The sequence below is a fragment of the Spermophilus citellus genome (genome assembly GCF_964194105.1).
Source record: "Spermophilus citellus genome assembly, chromosome: 1".
NCBI lineage: Eukaryota > Metazoa > Chordata > Mammalia > Rodentia > Sciuridae > Spermophilus > Spermophilus citellus.
In genome coordinates, this window is record NC_138182.1 from 44508676 (window position 1) to 44518566 (window position 9891).

The following is a 9891-nucleotide window of genomic DNA, read 5'->3' on the forward strand; positions in this document are numbered from 1 at the left end:
CTACTATGATCACAATAAAAAAGAAAGACCAATTCTTTTTATAGAAATAAAAGGGTAAAATTAAGTATACTTAATTATTTTTTTAAATGAGGGGAGAAAAAGGCTAGAAGAGGAAGAAGAAGAGAGGAAAAAAAAGAAGGAGAAAGAGAGGGAGTCAGATAAAGAGGCAAGAGAGACTGGAGAGAAAAGGGAGAACCCAGTACCTCATTCTCTAATTCATATGAAGCCAATCTGTGTGTCAAAATTAAGACCATCTTGGACATGGGAGAAAAATTTGTCAGGATGGCAAGATGTACAAAGGATGAGATTCTGGTTCAGGTCGTGAATATTCTATGGAAGAATTCCTTCTTGTTCTAGAAGAATCCTTAGGATAAAGATTTTTCGAAAGAGAGCAAGCATTTATTTTACCAAATGCCAAAGAAATATGAAAACAGTATGTACAACGATGTAAAAGAGTTCTATAAAAAATCTGGTAGGAATAATGCAAATTGTTACTTATGTACACAACAAGGAATAGCTAAGAAATTATAGATTTTTATCACCTAAGTTTATAAATGAACTGTATGAACTTCCATACTGTCCTGTAGACATAATCTAGTTACAGAATTTTATAATCAAAATCAAGGGCTTACTTTCAAATACAAGAGTATTTTTAACTAAGATTCATTTGGTTTAGACAGAGTGTGCTTTTTAGTCATCTAACTGTCTGGTCTTCTTTCCTCTTAATTAGCCATATTTTCACTGAAAACTTGCTTCCCTCTAAAACTTGAAATATGAATGAAAATTAGTGATATTATTTGACAAGTCAAATCAAGAATCAATTCCAATTCTTTATACTTAGGTATTAAATGAGTAAGGTTTTACTGATTGGAATAGGAACACAATTCAAATCAGCTATCAATTTTCCTTTGTAGAAATAACAAATATTTTCCAATAGATATTAAAAGCAAAATTTTTTAAATTCAAGATGCATGAGACCACAAAAAAAGAAAAGTGGCTGTGTATTTATGTTACCTAATATTTTTTGAAGACATATATCCTTCCAATTAATTAGAAAATATGAACAATTTTAAAATATTAGCTTTCTAAATGTTTTTATATTCTAGAGAGTTTACCTGAGTAATGAATGTAATGTCAAGTAAATGCTAGTTAAGTTTAAGTAGAAATTGAAACTTTTTCAAGGCTAACTGTTTCTTCCTTCACTTTCAAATTAATGAGAGATACCAGACAAGAAATTTTATGTCATTTGCACATGTTGAGAATAGATTTTATATTTAAAATGAGTTTTATTGCAGTGTATATCTGCCACCTGTCTTCTTGGAGTTAGCAACTGGTCTCTAAAATAATTTTCATTTCAGAAGCAATAAACAATAATCAAACTTGCAGTTCCACAGTGAAAATCAAACATACCTGGTGGCTTTAGGGATGTCAATATGAGGACTGGGTGAGTTAAAAAGTCATAGGCATTCAGGATGAAGATTATGAAATGTGTTTGCTGAATCCCTGGGAAGAGTAAAACAGCAAGGTCCTACTGAAGGGACATACAGCAATAATGTCTTCTAATCTACAGCCATATTCTGCTATCATAGCATTCACTGTAGCCATTGCAAACCTAATATAGTACCTCTCAGGCCTGGAAAATAGGAAGAAAAAGAGACAAGGAAGATTAAAACATAAAATTTCAACTCAATTTATGTCTAAGTTAAAAATGAATAGATTCAGTTTCTGATTCACATAATTATTACACATAATACTTTTTCCAATGTGAGATGTACTTTTACAAAATACATGACACAGAATAGCTATTTAATGGGAGTCACTATCCTCTTTCTTTAAAAACTGTTCTATATGCTTCATTTATACCATCTTACTCTTCTCTCTTTACAAAATATTAATTGTGGTAAGAAACATATAAAATGTACCATTGTAAATGTACAATTCAGTAGTATTAAGCATATTTACACTGTTGCATAACCAATCTCCTGCAGAACTTTTTCATTCTGCAAATTTGAATCTCTATATCCATTAAATAACTAATTTCTCCCTTCCCTCAGTCCGTGGCATCACAATTCTTTGTTTCTACAAATTTTATCACTCTAGATACTCCTATAACTGAAATCACATAGTTTTTATCTTTTGGGAAGAGGCTTATTTTATTTAGCATAATGATCTCAAGGCTCACCATGATGTATTATGTCAGAATTTCCTACCTTTTTAAAGCTAGATAATATTCCATTGTGGTATACCACAATCTGCTCATTTATTCACCTGTTATTGGGTGTTTCGTTTGCTTCCAACTCTTAGGTATTATGAATAATGCTGCTATAAACATGGGGCGGGATATGTCTTTTAGGTTGTGCTTTCAATTCTTTTAAATGTATATTCAGAAATATAGTTGATAAATCATATGGCAATTTTATTTTGAAATTTTGAGGAATTGCCATACTGTTTTCGGAGGTGTGAGTCATTCAACATTGTTCCTTTTTTTTCCCCCTGAGATTGTTGTAACTATCAGAATCCCTTTGAGATTCCAATGAAATTTTGGGATGGATTTATTTAGAAAAAAGTGCCTTTGGGATTTTCTATGGATTGCGTTAAATCTGTAGACCACTTTAGGTAATGACATGAATATTAAGTCCTCCAATCCATGAACATGGGATTTCTCACCATTTGTTTTTTCTTCTTTCATTTCTTTCAGCAGTATTTTGTAGTTTTCATTTCTACCTCACTTTTTACACATAAAACAAGTCTACTTCCATTAACTTTCCCTTTTACAAACTTCCCTTCCTCTTTGTTGGATCCTGTGGAATTCTAAGATTAAACCATTTACTTCAATCATGCTTTCATCTACTTCCTGAAGACAAAAACCAAACAATGTTGCTTTTTTCCTTTATTCCCTATATTGGGAGTTAGATTCAGCTGATTAAGCTGGAGAATAAGGAGCCCCCTTACTCCTTCCTTCAGCACTCCATATGTATATGCTTCTAAAACTAAGCACTCAGGAGAAGAGACCAATCTTTCTAGATAAAGGAAGAAGATGATGAAAGCAACAAATATTTAGATGATAAATTAAACTTCTGCTGGGAAACCATGAGATATGTGGTTATGGGAAGAACAGAATGAAATATCAGATTCTAGGTAAGTAAGTGGATGGGATATCAATAGCCAAAATAGAAAACCAATGTGGTAAAGAAGGCTGCAGAAAAAACATATTGCATTTTTAACATGATGATTTTGAGCTACCTCCGAAATTAAAGGCAGTGATTTAAAAAGAAAGCAAATAGAAAAAAGTATTCTGAGCTAAAAAGAGATATTGTCAAGACTTTTATATGGACTAGAGCATCTCTCTGCCTTGGAGGCCATCCTTAATTATTCACATACCTATAATGTATTCATCCCCTATTTGTTTCTTTCCTGAAGGACATGCATATGCAAATATATACATCTGGCTGAGGAATTTTTATTAAATTCATCATATAGACTGCTTCATCTTAGAGATCTTAAAAATAAACATTTCAAAACATTATTAGTAAATAGTATTTCCTTTTTAAAACCAAGAACTGAGATCCAAAACTTAAAAACTTTTGACAATGTCATATGATAACCCTGAATGCTCAATCAATTCCATTAATTTAGCTAGGTCAGAAGAAAAATATGTCACTTTATTCTTTATAGTCTAAATATCAAAGTAGTCACAGATTTACAAGTAAGAAGGAATTCAAAACATCAGTTCTCATTTCACATAGAATCATAATCACAGGATAATTTAAATATTATTTTCAAATACCTTCACCAAAAAAAATTCTGTAACCTTAGTATAGCATCTAAAAGTACATCTGTGCTCTTCGGCAACAGTTATTGTTAAACACATGTTGTCGTTTAAACTAAATGCAGTTTTGCAAACACGTCTTCCTTTTTTTAACTCCCTACTTTTACATGGGCTGCTGCATCTGTGTGAATTTCTTTGTATACCATGCCTGACATTCCTACTCCCTGGTGCCTGAATATCAAGGGTCCCCAAGCAGAGGTAGCACTATGTCCCTAGGCAGTACTTAGACAAGAATGGAGGGTTGCTGTTTGATTATTGCAATGACTGGGGGTGCTACTGGCATTAAGAATTTCAAGGGCCAAAGAAACTTTCAAGGGCACAGTAGAATTATCTTACCCCTTAATGTTAATAATATCCTTGCTTACCAAGTCAGTGAGACCCTGTCTCTACATAAAATACAAAATAGGACTGGGGATGTGGCTCAGAGATAAAGTATCCCTCTAAAATTTTCTCATCTTCTCAGCTTTTAGAAAACTTTATTTCATGCAAAGATATTCTAAGATTTTTCTACAAGCCACTGCCCATACTTCTCCATTATCGAATATACCAGTTATACCAATTTACCTGCCCACTACATGTGAGAAGGAGTTTCATGCATCCAGCAGCACCCAGAGGCAGTAAAGCACAGTGGTTAGCAGCATAGGCACAAAGCCACTTCTGAGCTTAGTCTGGCTCTACCAAATACTAGCCACATGATCTTGGGTTAAGTTACTTAAATTGCTGTTCTTCAGTTTCCCCATCTGTAAAATGGGGATAATGATAGATTTGACTACTTTCCATTGTTGGAAAGCTGACAGATGTTAAACACTTAACAAGTCAATATAATAATGCTTAGTATGTGCTACACATTATGCCTGTTATAGGTGAAAATGGTTTCTGTTGTGAATTCCTTCTATAATTCATAAATGTTAAGCATTAAAAAATAATAATATCCTTACTTACAAACACTGATACTGAGCCAAAACCTAAAGACTCCTCAGGAATCTACCTAGGGACCATCTCCTTTGAGAATTCTACTCTAATTCGTATCATTTGACTTATATATTCCCTTTATCTGCTCCTATAATAAGAGTATAGTACTGGCACGCCCACTAGAAAAATTTATTTTTTCCTCTACTAAAAATTTATGAGAATCCTCAATGCTTAATTAAATATATTTACTGGAGTGAGAAACCCCACATGCTTTTTTGACAGGATCTGCGAAAACTATAGGTATGCAGTCAGCACCAAGAGCTGCTATTGTGACTCCTCTCTGGTTCGAGGTTATTCCATCAAAAATTTAGGCTCCTCCCTTCCCATAATCCACACTTCATTGGTATGATCAGTCTAATATCAAAAATACATGATAAAAAGATTTTGAAAATGGGGTTTCTCATAACATAAGCTTTTCTGAAAGTACTTATTTCAGCGCAAAATTATGTAACCAGCATAAATTACTAGAATTCAATAGGTCTATAATTTCAATACAAAACACTACATGCAATATCTCTGCATGTTTTACTTAAAGGAAACTAGGTTTTAACACTTAAGAGTTCAATAAAGCTCATGATGAATACCTCATACTTGAAATGGGTACTAGTCTTCCAAAAATTAGAATTTAACATTTTCAAAAGAAATTAAAATTAATTATCAAATTAATATTGCATTTATTTTCCCTAGACTCAAATAAAGCTAGAATTTTAAGGAATAAGATATTATTCCTTAATTATGACGGTAGTATTTAGAAAATAATGGCTTTTCTTTCTTATAATTCAGGAATCTTTCTTCTACCTCAAAAACAACAGTGTTACTATACGAAGTATTAACCATACTTTTAGAATTGAAGAGCTCCAGATGAAAAAAAAATCTGTATGTGTGTGTGTGTGTGAGTGTGTGTGTGTGTGTGTGTGTGTATATGTATATATATAATGAGATTTATATAAATATGAGATTTATGTAAATATATATTTATGAGATTTATATATCTCATAAAATTGATTTTTAGGCTATGATATATAAATCTCAGAAAAAAACTACTAAATTTTTAGATAAAACACCAGAAGCAAAAGAGAAATAACTTAATTAAATTCCATGTAGTTAATGGTGTGGTCTAAAAATATGGCTCAAAATATGAAACAAAATTTTACCTTTATTTGATAAAATTTTTCCACACTAAATCCTGCAGTATTTGCCAACCTATGTAGATTTTCTTGAACAACTACCTTGGGATCTCTTCGTTTGGAACTACTGAAGAGACTGAAAGAACTAAGAGTTGGTATATAAGATATCCCACCTATTCTTATAGTAATTCCATGTATGAAAATATCTGTTGAAGACAAGTAATGAAGATTAAAAAGATGCTCTCCAAAAGACTACAAAGCAAAAAAAAAAAAAAAAAGACTACAAAGCATTACAAAAGCCAGTCTCTCCAGCAGACCTCCCTGATCACTTCAACCAGCTCTTATTTATCTGGCTTCTAATTTTGACAGCACTTTGTACCTCCATATGTTCTTATTACCTACTGCTGTTTACCTTCCATATGGGATTACTGCTCTTCAAAGGGTATCTTCTGTCTCACCTGTCTTTTTGGTACCAACAGCATACAGCTCACATTAAATACTGTTTAACCAAGAAGGAAGATTGACTATTTTAAATTTCACTCTTCTGGGAAAGTATTAATGAGTTGATGTTTTAGAACTTCTAAATAAAAGATTTCTAGTGTTATAAATTGCATCATAAAGAAGGGCTGGGAAATTTGCTTAAAGCTAAATTGGTTTAGAACAAATTTGTATATTTAGTATGGCATTGAAGGAGTCTTCTCTTGTCACCCCTGACCCACAAGGCCATGCATAACATATATTGCAAATGATGCTAATGAACAATAAGTGAACATAAGAAAGGATGGGAAGAGGTTAGCAACCTCTGAAGACAGACTGGATTTTCACATATACAGAAAAACAACAGAGAATGTTAAATATACCTGGGATCAAAGGAGATGTGATAATAGTTAATTCTCCTTTCAGTGCTGGCTGGCAGACTTCTCAAATATATTTCTATTTCACTCTGGATTTCTTCTAGTTCATGAGCTGTGATTGTGTTTATCTCAGTGGACTGTTTCAAAAGGCCATCCCTCAAAGTCACCTATAAATCTTCAATCTCAAAATTGTAAACCCCAATGAAGAGACGATCAATAAAAGCCTTCATTAAGGTTTTCCTGTGTGCAGGTACAATTACCTTAATGCTGCTTAGATTTTTTTCATCTATTTTTTGTTTAATGGTATACAAAGAGGCAGCCATACTGGGATTACTAACAGTCTCAAATTCTCTCAAGAGAGCTAATAATCCATTGCTTGTTTCCAGTTCACAATTACCATGTTTACCAACACTTTCATACCTCATGTTACTTGCAACCCATTATGCAAAGGAACTTGGCCTTGGCAGCAAGGTGGTATTGGATGACATTCAATGTCTTCAATAATGTCTCATGGCAGTTTTCCTGACAGGTCAATTTCAAAACAAAAAATCAATCAAAACTGCTTCTGCCATCCTTCAATAATATACAAAGTTTTGCAAAGAAGACTTCTGTGCCTAAGAAATTACCTGAAAAAAGAAAAACTGGCACAAGTAAGAATACAAAATGATATCAATTTTCTTACACTTACAACAGAAATGTGTGGCAAATTAAAAAAAAATAATTAATTGTCTTGATCTCAAAAAATAATCAAAATAGGGTTGGGGTTGTGGCTCAGTGGAAGAGTGCTTGCCTAGCAAGTGTGAGGGTCCATCTACAACACCACATAAAAATAAAACAATACAGTCATTGTGTCCATCTACAACTAAACACACACACACACACACACACACACACACACACACACACACATATTTTTTAAACTAACCAAATAGTACCTATACCCCTTCCAGAAAAGAAAGACCACTATTAATCACAGGAGAAACATGCCAAAGTGATCTTTTATTCTTTTTGTGAACATGTGGGTACATCTTTCCAGAACAATAATTCTTTTTCAGTAGAAAATTACTTGTTGCCTTAGAAAGTCCTGTTTTTTAATTACAGGGTGTCAATCCACGTGCTCTACCATTGGTTCTGCATAACTGTTAAATTGGGTCACATCCCCCCATATGAAACCTAGAGAGGCCTTAAGTTTAAGAGTTTAACCTGAAAATCGAAGTTTTGTAGGATGGAAGCTGAGGGACTAAGGGACTTCCCTTCAGCGTGTGCCTTCTGGGCAAGGATCACGGAAGCGGCCGCCACTTGGATCCCAGGCGCTTCCTACCCACCTGGTTATTCTGGTTGGCGCCCAGCTCCTCACCTTCACGCGGGGTTAAAGGTCCCTCCCGGTGACGCTTTGGGTGATCCCTTTGACCGACCCTGTTCTCCCGCCGCCCCTCGTCCTCTCCGCTCCCGCCGAATTTCATTTCCACAGCTGTGAGAGGGTGGCCACCCGCCTTTGCTGGACACCACGGATTCCCGCGCGGCACGTCTGTCACCGCGGAGTCCCTGTCCACTGTGTGCCGCTGGGCTCCGGAGCGCGGGTGGCAGCTCCGCACCCACCCGGCTGCTCCACCGACCGCTCCCCGCCCACTTAGGGCTTTGGGACCTGCGGACAGACTGGCAGCAGCGCGGTTCCCCTTCTCGAGCCTCACCCTGGGCTGTCGGCCTGTCCGCAGGCAGCTCGGCCACGACCCGCAGCCTCCCTCCCGAGCCCCGAGTCCGCCCGAAACCCGGAAGCCGCCAGCCCCACGCACCTTTGCCCCTCACCGCGCCCCGGCGCCCCAGCAACCTCCGCGTCTGCTCCGGGTGGAAACCCGATGTCACAGGATGGGGGCCGGGGGTTCCTGGGACCGGTCCGCGCAGAGCGCCCGCCGCCGACCAGCAGTTCGCAGTCAGGAGCCGCAGCCGCGGAGGACCCTCTGGCGGAGCCAGGCGTGTCGGCGGCCCCGAGGCGGGCAGGCGGGACCCAGAGAGGGGGCGGCGGGAGCGGGGGCGCCATGGAGTGGTCGCCAAGAGGGAACGGCGGGTTGTGTGAGGGCCGGGGCGGCGGGAATGGCGGCCGTGGGGCCGCGAGCGCGCAGAGGGCACGAGTCCGGGCTGCGGGCGACTCCCCTGAGCGGGCTGGAAGTCCCCGCAGCTGGCGCTTCCCGACGACCCGCTGAGCCAGCAGTGGGCGGGGACACTTGGTCTAAGGAGTCCAGGCCGGATTCCTTCACGTTAGCTCTTAGCGACTTGTCCCCTCCAGGTTCAAGGAATGGGCCTCTAGGGGGCGATTGGTTAGTGTAGTTCTTGTTTGCCTTTTGGTGATTCTGCCTTTCTTGAGAACAAGCCAGTCCTCATGACAGCTCCCTCACTTTTATTGACTACACAAGGGTCGCTTATGCCCCTACCCCTTTTTTGCCCTTTTAAAAATATATTCCTCTAATTGGAAGAAGGCACCGATTCCTAGAATAGTGTTAAAGGTACAATTCAGCGTCCCTTACCTTTCCTCCAAGAATATGATTTAACAAATATTGAGCAGCTAAGGTATGGAAGGCATGTGATATGATAGTAAAAGGGGGAAAAAAATCCAGCCTCCTCAGAATAAGAGTCTCTGTAGAACTGGCTAAGATGGAAGAAGAGGTCCCCCTATTATTGTTCAGGTGATAAGTACTGAAGAAGCCTTGCATGAATGACAGAGAATCTCTTGGAGGTGGGCACCTGCTTTTTCTTGACCAGAGACTGGGAGCACCAGCCCAGAATAGAACCCATTCTCCATTGTCCCTGGCAACTGTTCTTGTCAAATTGGTATTTTCATTGGACATTTTTTAAAAAACTTTGAGTGGTAAGTGGTATCCCTAATCGAAGGTACACTATTTACCTCAAGCAATATATAGGTCTTTTAGTTATTAAAGTAAGTTTAATATATTTATTCCTGCTTTTATAGGCAGTGTTGAGAATTCAAATTTTTTCATGCAACAGTAAGTGGCAGTAAAGGACAAAAAGAAAATATTTCCAAACAGTGAAGTTGTTAGGGAAGAGAGTTTGTTAAATTGTGTTTACAGTCCTTTCACTTTCTGGTACTAACTTC

General features: G+C 37.5%; 1 pseudogene across 1 annotated transcript; it reads right to left on the reverse strand.

Annotated features, from left to right (window-relative positions):
- Nucleotides 1-216: 216 nt before the first annotated feature.
- Nucleotides 217-7354, reverse strand: LOC308646550 (purine nucleoside phosphorylase LACC1-like; annotated as a pseudogene). Its single transcript has 5 exons — nucleotides 6789-7354; nucleotides 5956-6134; nucleotides 4991-5155; nucleotides 1411-1633; nucleotides 217-364 (listed from the first exon to the last, which is right to left on the reverse strand). The product of its transcript is annotated as a purine nucleoside phosphorylase LACC1-like (transcript).
- Between the last annotated feature and the right edge of the window lie 2537 nt (nucleotides 7355-9891).